The following is a 16,253-nucleotide window of genomic DNA, read 5'->3' as shown; positions in this document are numbered from 1 at the left end:
TCCTAAAGCTCACTATATGAGGCTTAGTTTCTAGAGTAAGGGTACCCGAACCAGCAGATTCCTCGATCCTCACCCATTATAGGCTCATGTGGATCGAGTTCAGTTCAGGGGGATACATTTCCCTATGGCTGCACGGAGATGAAAATCTCACGAAGACATAGGTACGGATATCCCGGAAGCGGTCCACTACCCTGCACGGAGGTGAAGACCTCACGAAGGACTAGTTTCTCGCTCCCACTTAAAAGGTAAAACTGACCATGTAATGCAAAATGTAAATGCAAATACAAAGTTGCTAACACCATGATGGGAAAAAAAAATCAATGAGTATGAAGGGAACTCATGAATTTTTTTAAAAAAACTTTTAATTTTCGACACAAAGACAAACATAATCAGTTTATGGCTCGACTCTTTAAAGTCCCCAGTGGAGTCGCCAAGCTGTCGAAACCGTTTTTTGAAAACAAAAATTTTAGTTGTCGACTTTAAAAAAAACAAAAACTGGAGTCGCCACCGATCCTTTATTAAGGTGAGATCGGCCCACCTTAAAAATAATTTTGGTCTGCGAAATTTTTGAAAACAGGTTCGGGAGTCAGTTACGCACGAGGAAGGTTAGCACCCTCGTAACGCCCAAAATTGGTGCCAAATTGATTTTTTTAATGCCTTGGTGTCGAAAATTTGAAAAGATTTTAAAAAGGAACTTTTTATTTCATGAATGAATTAAAGTAATAAGACATTCTTATTTCAAAGAAAAAAAAAACCACACCCAGTAAGTTAGGGCACAATGTTTTTAAATCTTCAAAATATTTGAATATTGCCTTTTGCTTTTGAAAATTCTTATTTCGAGAAGAAAATGTCATGACCAGTAAGTTAGGACCCAACATTTTTAAATTCCCGAGAATAAGCTTTTATTTAAAATTTGTGAATTTATTGCAAAACAAATACTTGGCTTTCTAAATTCAACGAAAAAATAATCGCGATCCAGTAAGTTAGGACACGATCTTTCACGAGAATCATGAATGCCAAATATTTTGGAATTTATAAAATAGGATGATTTAAATACTTTGAGAAAATCAAAATATATATTTTAAAATGGATGCTAAAAGGGTTAAGGTATAACATGAAACAGATACCCTCATTTCAAACATATATGAATAAACATTTACAAATATATATACAAGTATAATATACAAGTAAATTTGCAAACAAAAAGAGGGAATGAAATATATCAAATAAAACAAATAGAAATACATGTATTAAAAATAAAATAGAAGTATAAAAGTATGCATATGTATATATATTTACGTAAATAAAAAAATGTGTAAGTATACATGAAAATTTGCATTAGCATAGATTTAGATATACATATATATAATATATAAATAATAGAATATGTAAAACAATATAAATATTTATAATAATTTTTAAAAGCGGGTACATAAGTGTATTAAAAGCGTGCACGTGTTATGGAACATATATATATAAATATAAAGTATAAAGTATATAAAGAAAATTAAAAAAAGTAAAATAAAAAAGTATGCATGCGTTAAACATATGCAAATTTAAACCCTCAAAAGTATATATTAAAATATGCACATATATTATATATAAAAATATGCGTGTATATGTTTGCAATTACAGTAGTAATAATAATAGAGAACAATGCAATAATAATAATATAATGTAACATAATAATAGTAATAAGGATATAATATTAGTAAAAAATGATATATAAAAAAAATGAAAAGAAGGACTGGATTGAATTTTAAACAAAAATGGGGGCTGATTTAAAAAAAAACTTTTTAGAAAGGGATCCATTTGAGTGCGCGCGTAACAGTGGAGGACCAAAAGGGAAATAGTCCCCTTCCTCCAAAACGGGTAGGGGGTATTACACTTAATGCACGTGATGTTGTGTAATGCAAATGCATGAAGTGAATGCAAAAAGAGACGTTGATTCTTGGTTCAATTCTATTAGAACAACTTTACTAGAAAACAAATCTCTTTACATAAAGCAGATATATATACGATTTTGCCCTTATAGGCGGAGTCATTCGATCCTCTTCTTCATTCAAGCATTAAGATAAATCTCACGAACTCTTCAAAAGGGATGTCTCTTCTATCTCCTTTTTACTTGATCCGGGTCGTGACTCGTTGCTCCTTTATCGTCGTGATGCTCGTTGGCTTCCCTTTAAAAAAGTTCACCGGCTCTCGAATAATCTTCGCGACTTAAGTCTTGCAACGAAGCAATGGTAGTCTTCCATTAAACTATTATCTTTCTCTTGTTGTGTTTCTCGGAACATATTAAGACAACCGTATTATTTTCCACTTTATCAAGAAACTCATTTCCTTATGACAAGCTCTCTATTTAACAACCGAACGTGAATCAACACCTCTTTTATGATGAAAATGCAATGCAATCATGATGTCATGCAATCAAAACAAAATAAACTCAAGTCAATTATCACACCAAAAAGATATAATCCAATACAAACATGAAATAGCAAGAACATTTATTCAGGAATCCACTAGGGTTTGGTATAGCTCTACCTAGGGCAAGTTCCTAAAGCTCACTATATGAGGCTTAGTTTCTAGAGTAAGGGTACCCGAACCAGCAGATTCCTCGATCCTCACCCATTATAGGCTCATGTGGATCGAGTTCAGTTCAGGGGGATACATTTCCCTATGGCTGCACGGAGATGAAAATCTCACGAAGACATAGGTACGGATGTATCCCGGAAGCGGTCCACTACCCTGCACGGAGGTGAAAACCTCACGAAGGACTAGTTTCTCGCTCCCACTTAAAAGGTAAACCGACCATGTAATGCAAAATGTAAATGCAAATACAAAGTTGCTAACACCATGATGGGAAAAAAAATCAATGAGTATGAAGGGAACTCATGAATTTTTTTAAAAAAACTTTTAATTTTCGACACAAAGACAAACATAATCAGTTTATGGCTCGACTCTTTAAAGTCCCCAGTGGAGTCGCCAAGTTGTCAAACCGTTTTTGAAAACAAAATTTTAGTTGTCGACTTTAAAAAACAAAAAGCTGGAGTCGCCACCGATCCTTTATTAAGGTGAGATCGCCCACCTTAAAAATAATTTTGGTCTCGAAAATTTTGAAAAGCAGTTCGAGTCGATTCACATACGAGGAAGGTTAGCACCCTCAGAACGCCCAAAATTGGTGCCAAATTGATTTTTTTAATGCCTTGGTGTCGAAAATTTGAAAAGATTTTAAAAAGGAACTTTTTATTTCATGAATGAATTAAAGTAATAAGACATTCTTATTTCAAAGAAAAAAAACCACACCCAGAAGTTAGGGCACAATGTTTTAAATCTTCAAAATATTTGAATATTGCCTTTTGCTTTTGAAAATTCTTATTTCGAGAAGAAAATGTCATGACCAGTAAGTTAGGACCCAACATTTTTAAATTCCCGAGAATAAGCTTTTATTTAAAATTTGTGAATTTATTGCAAAACAAATACTTGGCTTTCTAAATTCAACGAAAAAATAATCGCGATCCAGTAAGTTAGGACACGATCTTTCACGAGAATCATGAATGCCAAATATTTTGGAATTTATAAAATAGGATGATTTAAATACTTTGAGAAAATCAAAATATATATTTTTAAAATGGATGCTAAAAAGGGTTAAGGTATAACATGAAACAGATACCCTCATTTCAAACATATATGAATAAACATTTACAAATATATATACAAGTATAATATACAAGTAAATTTGCAAACAAAAGAGGGAATGAAATATATCAAATAAAACAAATAGAAATACATGTATTAAAAATAAAATAGAAGTATAAAAGTATGCATATGTATATATATTTACGAAATAAAAAAATGTGTAAGTATACATGAAAATTTGCATTAGATAGATTTAGATATACATATATATAATATATAAATAATAGAATATGTAAAACAATATAAATATTTATAATAATTTTTAAAACGGTACATAAGTGTATTAAAACGTGCTGTGTTATGGAACATATATATATAAATATAAAGTATAAAGTATATAAAGAAAATTAAAAAAGTAAAATAAAAAAGTATGCATGCGTTAAACATATGCAAATTTAAACCCTCAAAAGTATATATTAAAATATGCACATATATTATATATAAAAATATGCGTGTATATGTTTGCAATTACAGTAGTAATAATAATAGAGAACAATGCAATAATAATAATATAATGTAACATAATAATAGTAATAAGGATATAATATTAGTAAAAATGATATATAAAAAAATGAAAAGAAGGATTGGATTGAATTTTAAACAAAAATGGGGAAATGATTTAAAAAAACTTTTAGAAAGGGATCCATTTGAGTGCTTGTAATGTGATGGAGGACCAAAAGGGAAATAGTCCCCTTCCTCCAAAACGGGTAGGGGGTATTACACTTAATGCACGTGATGTTGTGTAATGCAAATGCATGAAGTGAATGCAAAAAGAGACGTTGATTCTTGGTTCAATTCTATTAGAACAACTTTACTAGAAAACAAATCTCTTTACATAAAGCAGATATATATACGATTTTGCCCTTATAGGCGGAGTCATTCGATCCTCTTCTTCATTCAAGCATTAAGATAAATCTCACGAACTCTTCAAAAGGGATGTCTCTTCTATCTCCTTTTTACTTGATCCGGGTCGTGACTCGTTGCTCCTTTATCGTCGTGATGCTCGTTGGCTTCCCTTTAAAAAAAAGTTCACCGGCTCTCGAATAATCTTCGTCAGCTTAAGTCTTCGTGCAACGAAGCAATGGTAGTCTTCCATTAAACTATTATCTTTCTCTTGTTGTGTTTTCTCGGAACATATTCGGGCAACCGTATTATTTTCCACTTTATCAAGAAACTCATTTCCTTATGACAAGCTCTCTATTTAACAACCGAACGTGAATCAACACCTCTTTTTATGATGAAAATGCAATGCAATCATGATGTCATGCAATCAAAACAAAATAAACTCAAGTCAGTATCACACCAAAAAGATATAATCCAATACAAACATGAAATAGCAAGAGCATTTATTCAGGAATCCACTAGGGTTTGGTATAGCTCTACCTAGGGCAAGTTCCTAAAGCTCACTATATGAGGCTTAGTTTCTAGAGTAAGGGTACCGAACAGTGATTCCTCGATCCTCACCCATTATAGGCTCATGTGGATCGAGTTCAGTTCAGGGGGATACATTTCCCTATGGCTGCACGGAGATGAAAATCTCACGAAGACATAGGTACGGATATCCCGGAAGCGGTCCACTACCCTGCACGGAGGTGAAGACCTCACGAAGGACTAGTTTCTCGCTCCCACTTAAAAGGTAAAACTGACCATGTAATGCAAAATGTAAATGCAAATACAAAGTTGCTAACACCATGATGGGAAAAAAAAATCAATGAGTATGAAGGGAACTCATGAATTTTTTTAAAAAAACTTTTAATTTTCGACACAAAGACAAACATAATCAGTTTATGGCTCGACTCTTTAAAGTCCCCAGTGGAGTCGCCAAGCTGTCGAAACCGTTTTTTGAAAACAAAAATTTTAGTTGTCGACTTTAAAAAAAACAAAAACTGGAGTCGCCACCGATCCTTTATTAAGGTGAGATCGGCCCACCTTAAAAATAATTTTGGTCTGCGAAATTTTTGAAAACAGGTTCGGGAGTCAGTTACGCACGAGGAAGGTTAGCACCCTCGTAACGCCCAAAATTGGTGCCAAATTGATTTTTTTAATGCCTTGGTGTCGAAAATTTGAAAAGATTTTAAAAGGAACTTTTATTTCATGAATGAATTAAAGTAATAAGACATTCTTATTTCAAAGAAAAAAAACCACACCCAGAAGTTAGGGCACAATGTTTTAAATCTTCAAAATATTTGAATATTGCCTTTTGCTTTTGAAAATTCTTATTTCGAGAAGAAAATGTCATGACCATGAAGTTAGGACCCAACATTTTAAATTCGAGAATAAGCTTTTATTTAAAATTTGTGAATTTATTGCAAAACAAATACTTGGCTTTCTAAATTCAACGAAAAAATAATCGCGATCCAGTAAGTTAGGACACGATCTTTCACGAGAATCATGAATGCCAAATATTTTGGAATTTATAAAATAGGATGATTTAAATACTTTGAGAAAATCAAAATATATATTTTAAAATGGATGCTAAAAGGGTTAAGGTATAACATGAAACAGATACCCTCATTTCAAACATATATGAATAAACATTTACAAATATATATACAAGTATAATATACAAGTAAATTTGCAAACAAAAAGAGGGAATGAAATATATCAAATAAAACAAATAGAAATACATGTATTAAAAATAAAATAGAAGTATAAAAGTATGCATATGTATATATATTTACGTAAATAAAAAAATGTGTAAGTATACATGAAAATTTGCATTAGCATAGATTTAGATATACATATATATAATATATAAATAATAGAATATGTAAAACAATATAAATATTTATAATAATTTTTAAAAGCGGGTACATAAGTGTATTAAAACGCGTACTGTGTTATGGAACATATATATATAAATATAAAGTATAAAGTATATAAAGAAAATTAAAAAAGTAAAATAAAAAAGTATGCATGCGTTAAACATATGCAAATTTAAACCCTCAAAAGTATATATTAAAATATGCACATATATTATATATAAAAATATGCGTGTATATGTTTGCAATTACAGTAGTAATAATAATAGAGAACAATGCAATAATAATAATATAATGTAACATAATAATAGTAATAAGGATATAATATTAGTAAAAATGATATATAAAAAAATGAAAAGAAGGATTGGATTGAATTTTAAACAAAAATGGGGCTGATTTAAAAAAACTTTTAGAAAGGGATCCATTTGAGTGCTGCAGTAATGATGGAGGACCAAAGGAAATAGTCCCTTCCTCCAAAAGCGGTAGGGGTATTACACTTAATGCACGTGATGTTGTGTAATGCAAATGCATGAAGTGAATGCAAAAAGAGACGTTGATTCTTGGTTCAATTCTATTAGAACAACTTTACTAGAAAACAAATCTCTTTACATAAAGCAGATATATATACGATTTTGCCCTTATAGGCGGAGTCATTCGATCCTCTTCTTCATTCAAGCATTAAGATAAATCTCACGAACTCTTCAAAAGGGATGTCTCTTCTATCTCCTTTTTACTTGATCCGGGTCGTGACTCGTTGCTCCTTTATCGTCGTGATGCTCGTTGGCTTCCCTTTAAAAAAAAGTTCACCGGCTCTCGAATAATCTTCGTCAGCTTAAGTCTTCGGGCAACGAAGCAATGGTAGTCTTCCATTAAACTATTATCTTTCTCTTGTTGTGTTTTCTCGGAACATATTCGGGCAACCGTATTATTTTCCACTTTATCAAGAAACTCATTTCCTTATGACAAGCTCTCTATTTAACAACCGAACGTGAATCAACACCTCTTTTTATGATGAAAATGCAATGCAATCATGATGTCATGCAATCAAAACAAAATAAACTCAAGTCAGTATCACACCAAAAAGATATAATCCAATACAAACATGAAATAGCAAGAGCATTTATTCAGGAATCCACTAGGGTTTGGTATAGCTCTACCTAGGGCAAGTTCCTAAAGCTCACTATATGAGGCTTAGTTTCTAGAGTAAGGGTACCCGAACCAGCAGATTCCTCGATCCTCACCCATTATAGGCTCATGTGGATCGAGTTCAGTTCAGGGGGATACATTTCCCTATGGCTGCACGGAGATGAAAATCTCACGAAGACATAGGTACGGATATCCCGAGCGGTCCACTACCTCGCACGGAGGTGAAGACCTCACGAAGGACTAGTTTCGCTCCCACTTAAAAGGTAAACCGACCATGTAATGCAAAATGTAAATGCAAATACAAAGTTGCTAACACCATGATGGGAAAAAAAATCAATGAGTATGAAGGGAACTCATGAATTTTTTTAAAAAAACTTTTAATTTTCGACACAAAGACAAACATAATCAGTTTATGGCTCGACTCTTTAAAGTCCCCAGTGGAGTCGCCAAGTCGTCAAACCGTTTTTGAAAACAAAAATTTTAGTTGTCGACTTTAAAAAAACAAAAGCTGAGTCGCCACCGATCCTTTATTAAGGTGAGATCGCCCACCTTAAAAATAATTTTGGTGCGAAATTTTGAAAACAGTTCGAGTCGATTACATACGAGGAAGGTTAGCACCTCGTAACGCCCAAAATTGGTGCCAAATTGATTTTTTAATGCCTTGGTGTCGAAAATTTGAAAAGATTTTAAAAGGAACTTTTATTTCATGAATGAATTAAAGTAATAAGACATTCTTATTTCAAAGAAAAAAAACCACACCCAGTAAGTTAGGGCACAATGTTTTAAATCTTCAAAATATTTGAATATTGCCTTTTGCTTTTGAAAATTCTTATTTCGAGAAGAAAATGTCATGACCATGAAGTTAGGACCCAACATTTTAAATTCGAGAATAAGCTTTTATTTAAAATTTGTGAATTTATTGCAAAACAAATACTTGGCTTTCTAAATTCAACGAAAAAATAATCGCGATCCAAAGAAGTTAGGACACGATCTTTCACGAGAATCATGAATGCCAAATATTTTGGAATTTATAAAATAGGATGATTTAAATACTTTGAGAAAATCAAAATATATATTTTTAAAATGGATGCTAAAAGGGTTAAGGTATAACATGAAACAGATACCCTCATTTCAAACATATATGAATAAACATTTACAAATATATATACAAGTATAATATACAAGTAAATTTGCAAACAAAAGAGGGAATGAAATATATCAAATAAAACAAATAGAAATACATGTATTAAAAATAAAATAGAAGTATAAAAGTATGCATATGTATATATATTTACGAAATAAAAAAAATGTGTAAGTATACATGAAAATTTGCATTAGCATAGATTTAGATATACATATATATAATATATAAATAATAGAATATGTAAAACAATATAAATATTTATAATAATTTTTAAAAACGGGTACATAAGTGTATTAAAAGCGTGCTGTGTTATGGAACATATATATATAAATATAAAGTATAAAGTATATAAAGAAAATTAAAAAAGTAAAATAAAAAGTATGCATGCGTTAAACATATGCAAATTTAAACCCTCAAAAGTATATATTAAAATATGCACATATATTATATATAAAAATATGCGTGTATATGTTTGCAATTACGTAGTAATAATAATAGAGAACAATGCAATAATAATAATATAATGTAACATAATAATAGTAATAAGGATATAATATTAGTAAAAATGATATATAAAAAAATGAAAAGAAGGATTGGATTGAATTTTAAACAAAAATGAAATGATTTAAAAAAACTTTTAGAAAGGGATCCATTTGAGTCTGTGCAGAATGATGGAGGACCAAAAGGAAATAGTCCCTTCCTCCAAAACGTTGCACAGCATGGGACCGAATTGAAACAAAATAAGATATGCGGCCCAATTTCTGAAATAAGTAAAAAGGATTTAATTGAAAAGCGTTGCAAAAAGGAGGGCCAAATGCATAATTTCCCTTTAGGCCGATTTGCATTGTGTCATACCACCTAAACGGCGCGTTTTACTTATAGAATTAAAACCCAAAATTTCCTTTCAAAAGAACATCTCTACTTCATTCTTTTTGTTTTAAAACAACAAGCAGGGGGATTTTGCTAGGGTTTTCAACCCCCACCCTCCATGCCGCATGCCGCTCAAGCCATCCACGGCCTCGACGACGCCTGACCTCCGATTGCGACGGAGAGGGGTCACCTGCAAACACGTCGGCTCTGGCGATTAGGTGAGTTTTCCTTCTCCTTTTTTGATTTTTGTTTACAAAAAAAAAAACAATAATAATGATAGAAAATATACAAAAAAAGAAACCCGATTCACCTTTGTATTTTAGAAATTTCTCTGTGTTTTTTTGATTCTATTTTCGTATCTTTTTTACACTGAAAATTCCCCATTTTACAGATTAAAATCGGGCTTTTATAGCCGAAATAGAAAAGAAGAAAATCTAAAAATCAAAGATCAATCATTTCTGTTATTTTATCCGTATTTTGTTGCCCGATTTTTGCGCTTTGTTCTGTGTTTGTTGCTGCAGGTACTGCTGGAGGCGTCTTGTATGACGTTTATGGAGGTGTGAAGAGGGCGATAGTTCTTGCTGACTAATATTGGAGGCTACTAGGGTTTTTGTGTGTGTGTGTGTGTGTTTTAGGCTAATGGGTTGGGTCTATTGAAAGGTATTGGGCTAGGGTTAATTTTATTGGGCATGGGTGTTATATTTATTTTGGGTTTTAGACTGGGCCTGGGCAAATAATTGGTGTTACAAAGTTATTTGTAAAATAACACAGTTATATGAAAATGTATTCCATTAAAAAATACGCCGATATGGAAGGATATCTTCTTGGAAAGGTATTTTATTAAAAGATAGTCATTTTGACTATTCTGTTTAGAGTGTTAAGGATTTTGTTGTATTTTGGAGACATCTACACACCTCAAACTCGTTATATTTTAGTGACATTGATTTTTCTTTCTTCTTTTTGTTTTTGTTTTCAATTTTCCATATCAATTTTTTTCTTAACAGTTGCAACAAAGGAACACTATTCTGTAGTCTTCCAGGAACCTCGATTTGTTGAATACTTCTGCCTAGTTAAGTATTTCACCATTATTTGCTACCAAAAAAATTTGATAAATTTACTTCCCAAGGCTGGTTGAGAAAACAATTTGAATTTTTAAATGGTTGCAAGCAACAACAGAATTGGAGTATGGTCAGATGAATATTAGCAGTCGTCCATCTCCATAAAAAAGAAAGCCAAGTGGAGGCATTGAAACTCTCCGTGCAATCTCTTGGATCTTTGCGTGGACTCAAACAAGATTTCATTTGCCTGTGTGGCTTGGCTTGGCTTTGGGGCTGCTTTTAAGCATGTGGTTGACAAGGATAAGAAGAATCTCCAAATGCTTCAAGCCATGTACAACCAATGGCCTTTCTTTAGGGTCACAATGGACTTGATTGAAATGGTGTCTTCCAAGGGAGACTCAGGAATCGCTGCTTTATAAGATAAGCTGCTAATATCACAAGATCTCTGGCCCTTTGCACAGAAATTGAGAACTAACTATGACGACACTAAACGTCTTATTTTCATCGTTGAGTACAAAGAATGCTGAGAAAATGAGAAAATGGTGAAGGACAAGTTACTTTGAGATGGTCTTGAACAGGGAGTGGGTTTTGGTTTATCCTTTTATGAGGTAAAAGACGGAAGTGGAAGAAAAAAAAAGTTTTTGAATTAATTATAGAGATATCTTTAAATTTAATTAATTAATTTGTCAAATTAGCAATCTATTAGTGAATTAATATAATTTTATCATACCAAGTAGTTTGACAATTATTTTAGTTCAGTGATTAAATTGAAAAAAATTAAAATAACTAAAATAAGACAAATCTTATTTTAAAGTGATCGTGAATATAGTTTACCTTAATAAAAATATACCAATTAATACATAATAAATATATTTAAATATATTAAAAGATTATTGAATCTTAATTCAAGCAAACATCCTTATTATTTTAACAAATATGAAGACTAAATTTCAAATTATGACTCAAGGCTATTTTTTAAGATGAAAATGTAATCAAACTTCCCCGTCCCAAAAGTCCTTGATTGTCTTGAAAGTTCCGTTTTCAGAGACAAACGGTTCTCCAGTGCAACCCCTACTTTGTGGGAGGTCACCGATCCTTTTACGCTCCTCCTCGCTCAATGACCAATCCAATATCTCAAGGTTTTGCTTCATCCTCTCAACATTGAAGCTCTTCACGATTACACCCACCCCTTCTTCAAATGCCCATTTCAAACATATCTGTTTCTGGATTAATAAATCAGACTAATTTCTATCTATAATTCTGAAATAGCTAGCTTTGGTTTTAAAGGAAACAACAAGCACCTGACCTGAGCAACTGTCTTCCCTTTAGCCTCCGCTATTTCCTTGAGCACCTCATTCTCCAGAACTCTACTGCTGCCCCAAAGTGTCCCACTGGCTCCCAATGGGGAGTAACCTATGAGGAGGACCCCATTTGCTTTGCAATACTCTCTTAACTTCTTCTGGTTCCACAGCGGGTTGAATTCCACCTTGCAGAAAAAAATTGCAATACTATGTGAGTAATGTAGACAAAGGTCACTTTCATTCCACTTATACAAAAATGGTACTCCACATAAATTATATATATTTTTAATTTTATATTTAATATTTTAATTTAATTCAATTTTCATAAATAACTAACACCATTATCTATAAAACACCATAATAAACCAACACATAGTTTAATTACTAAATATTATACTCATCAATATTCAAACCCAAGGAATTTAATATCCAATACCCATATCAAACTTCAAATTAGCTTCCACCATTTGTATAAGTTAAATATCCAAACCGGTGAAATGAATGGCTAGAATGGTTTGGACACTTAAATATCCAACTCAATATTTTCATTTTCATACATGATATGACTAGACTTGAAATTCTTGAAGGATTAAAATTTAAGGGGTTTAAGTAAAAATTTCTAAAATAAAAGGATTTAATGAGAATTTTTAAAAATTTTTAAGGACTTAAAATTTTAAAGGCTAATGATTTTTTTTTTCAAAAAAATTGGGGGGCAAGGCTACTCTTAACCCTCTAGACGGTCTACCTCTGAAAGGGTGTCTTTTTTAGACCCAACTTTTTCACATTTTAAAAAAAAACATAATACAAAAATAAATAAATTACCTTTAAGAAACGATAGATAAAAAAATAAAAAAATTCACACATAATACAAAAGGAAGATCCCTTGCCGTCCGTAACTTCTTTAATACTTAGAAGAGACAAATGATTATGATAAAGAAAATAACATACAAAATTAAGAAATAATAGTTAGTGTAATTCCATATATTAACCTAATTTTCTTTACTTTAGCAGATAATATTGTATTCTGATATTTGAATTCGAAATTGTTGTGGAGTTAAAATTTTACTAAATTTATATATTTATCAAATCTTAATATTTTGCATATAATGTTATTTAACTTGGACTCATATTAAGATATTATCCATATCTATAGTGAATAAGTTTTCTCGCTATGAATAAGAGATGACTTGGTAATTAAATTGATTTCTTGAATTATTATTTAGAGTTTGAAGTGAAAAATAAATTAATTCAATTCATCACAGTTTCATAAAAGCAACTTAGTTAAATTAATTTCCTTATATATTCTAATATGATAAAGTCGTCATAACTTTAACGAGATTAGAATCAGGCTGAGAAATTAATTTAATTAAGTTGATTAATTAAATGAATAATTACTATTTTGGGCATGGAAAAATATTTATTGGGTTGGATAAATAATATGAGTTGGTTTAAAAACTAGATAACATATATAATTAGACCTGGCACATGACAAGGCTCAACTTGGTCCGGTATGGAGCAAGGGGTGGCAAACCTAATCCCAGGACAAGGAGTTGTTGCCGCCTCCTATAAAGCACTACTAGTGGGATAGGAAAATATTATTATTTAGTTATACTTTGTTCGATTGAGACTTTTGTTATTTTCTCTATAAATAGATACTGAGGGCTAGGTCAAAACAAGAGATCACTTTTGCATCATTATTTTGCAAAATATAGTTGAGTTATTTTTTCCAAAATAAATTCTATATTTTGATATAGTTTGTCTTTTGATTTTTGGCCCTTGAAAGTTTACATATTATTTTCATTGATTTGCGAATAGAGTCCACACTCTAGCAAACCGAGATCGAGATTAGTGGAGAAGATCGAATGGTCAAAAGTCGAGAACAAATGAATCCACCTATTCTATAAAACGTAAGTATAATTTTGGTAAAAAAATTTATTGTTATAAACATCACAATGGCTCGATGATAAACCATAAAAGTAACATATTTTTAATCCTATTCTTGATGCATTTCTGGATGATTAATTATGTAAATTAGTGAATTTGATGCTTCTAATCCTTTAAATTCATGTCTTTATACTTAGGAGAGCATTTGAGAGCAAAAGGAGCGAAAAACAAGCCAAAATCAGATAAATAGAGCTGTTTTCAGGATCCACACGGGCTGGCTACACGCCCATGTGCCAGCCCGTGTCAATATCGCACCCTGCTTCCCAAATACACGGAAAAATCCAATTTTTAGGCTTTCTGAGAATTCTATAGTCTATAAATACCAATTAGAAGAATACCTAAGGGGGCACGCAGAGAAGACCGGAGAAAAGACTCAAAGAACGCCATCGGAAGTGGATCTCCTTCAAGATTAAAGATCTCCATTTAATTTTCTTCGAAGTTTTATTGAGTTTCTTTATGTCTTGTTGTTATCCTAACTTTGAGATGTTTTCATTCTAGATTATGAACTAAATTCCCTAGATACTTAGGGAAGATGAAACCTATGATGAATCTTATTATTTGATTTCTGATTTACATGATAAATATTTGATTCTTGTTCTCAATTATGTATGCTTATTTCGTGTTTTAATATTTTTGGGATATTAATTCATGTTTAATGTGCTTATTTCAGTGGAGAAAAAGTCCCTGTTTAAGAGTAAATCTAGCATGATTGAGTGGAGTTACATGTAATCCTAGAAATATGACGACATAAATCTACCAGATTAAAGTCAAATCTAATAGGGGAATCCATAGATCGAGTTAATGAGACGATAGGGGTTTTAATTAGAAAGAGATTTCAATTAATCAACCTATAGTCAGTTGTTCTTACTCTCGAAAGAGATATTAACATAATTTAGGGATTTCTACGGATCAAGACACAAGTGAATAAATCGTTTAATTCAGATTCAGAATCATATGTAAAGTCTAGGTGGATTCTTTCCTGGGTATTGTCTTTCTAATTGGTTGTTTTCAATTATTTTCCCATTTTATTCTCTGTTGTGTTCGTAGTTAAATTAGATTAGTAAATTTAGATTAAAAACAATCACTTCAATTTATCGGCTAAATAATAGAAAAACAGTAATTACTAGTACTTTTAGTCTTCGTGGATACGATATTCCCTACTCACCATAGCTATACTATTGTTCAATAGGTGCGCTTGTCTTTGTCGTAATTATAGTTAGTTTAGTGACCATCACTCGAATTAAAGAAAATCTTAAACTTTCAATGTGCGTAATAAACATTATTTTTAAATTGAATTTTTCAACATTGACAACAAGCCAATGTCAAAGATTAGAGGATGAAGAAAATGAAGATCTCAACATGATGAATTTCGTATAAAGATAGATCTTCCTCATTTTTATGGTAATTTGAATATTAAAGGTTTTATAGATTAGCTTGCAGAAGTAGATAGATTCAACCATATGGAGATTCATAAAGCGAATGGTAAGATTAGTAGCATACATATTAAAATGAGCGGCCATAGCTTGGTGGGAATGTTTACATGACACAAAACTAGGTGTGTGCAACTGGTCAGTTCAATGCAGTAAACTGAAAACTGACTTAACTAACTTCTTTTCTTACGAAACTGAAAAAACTAGTCGACCATTTTCAGTCAGTTAATCGACCAAACCGAGTTTAATTTGGTTATTTTTTTCCAAACTTAATAAAATGATGCTACCAAGCCTAATAATTCTCATTCATTCTATTTTTCTTTGTATGCAGGTTGTAAATCTTTGGAGTTTTACAACTTCTGACACTCAAAACATAAAGGAAACAAACTCTTCCATGATTAAAACAATAAACGAATAACAGAGGCAGTAGAACATTTATGATGTACCTCAAGTAAAATAGGCAAATACCATGGTTATATCTAGAAAGAGTGAGTATGAGAGAAAAATGTTACCATTGAGAGAGAGAAACAATTGTGGCAGCTGGTGATTTAAGGTGAGGTGTAAGATGGCGTAGAAGAATGAAGCACGACTACAGGCCTACAATATAGCTAAACAACACAAGAAGTAAAGGGTAGGGTGACAGACAGAGTTCATGAGAGGATGGGGGATAGAGGTTAGATGTGAAATACGTGCACGACTATAATCAATAGCAGGTTTTGGGAATTTAGGTTTTAGGGTTAAAAACTTAGAACTATTTGATTTTTTTATTGTTTAATTTTTATTAATATTAAAATTTTAATAATATCATCATCTTTATAGTTTATATTAATATTTAATTTGGGTAGAAAACTAGGCTTTATTTATTTTTATTTAATTTGGGTGGTAATAATATTGGGTTTGGA

The 16,253-nt window shown here is 31.6% G+C and overlaps 1 pseudogene; it reads left to right on the top strand.

The window, feature by feature from the left end:
- The first annotated feature begins 11,240 nt into the window (after positions 1–11,240).
- Positions 11,241–12,210, top strand: LOC105795962 (uncharacterized; annotated as a pseudogene).
- Positions 12,211–16,253: the final 4,043 nt, after the last annotated feature.

The sequence above is a fragment of the Gossypium raimondii genome, chromosome 3 (assembly GCF_025698545.1).
Source record: "Gossypium raimondii isolate GPD5lz chromosome 3, ASM2569854v1, whole genome shotgun sequence".
In the NCBI taxonomy this organism is placed as follows: Eukaryota; Viridiplantae; Streptophyta; class Magnoliopsida; order Malvales; family Malvaceae; genus Gossypium; species Gossypium raimondii.
The sequence above is the reverse complement of the archived record's forward strand: the minus strand, read 5'-3'. Positions and strand labels throughout refer to the sequence as shown.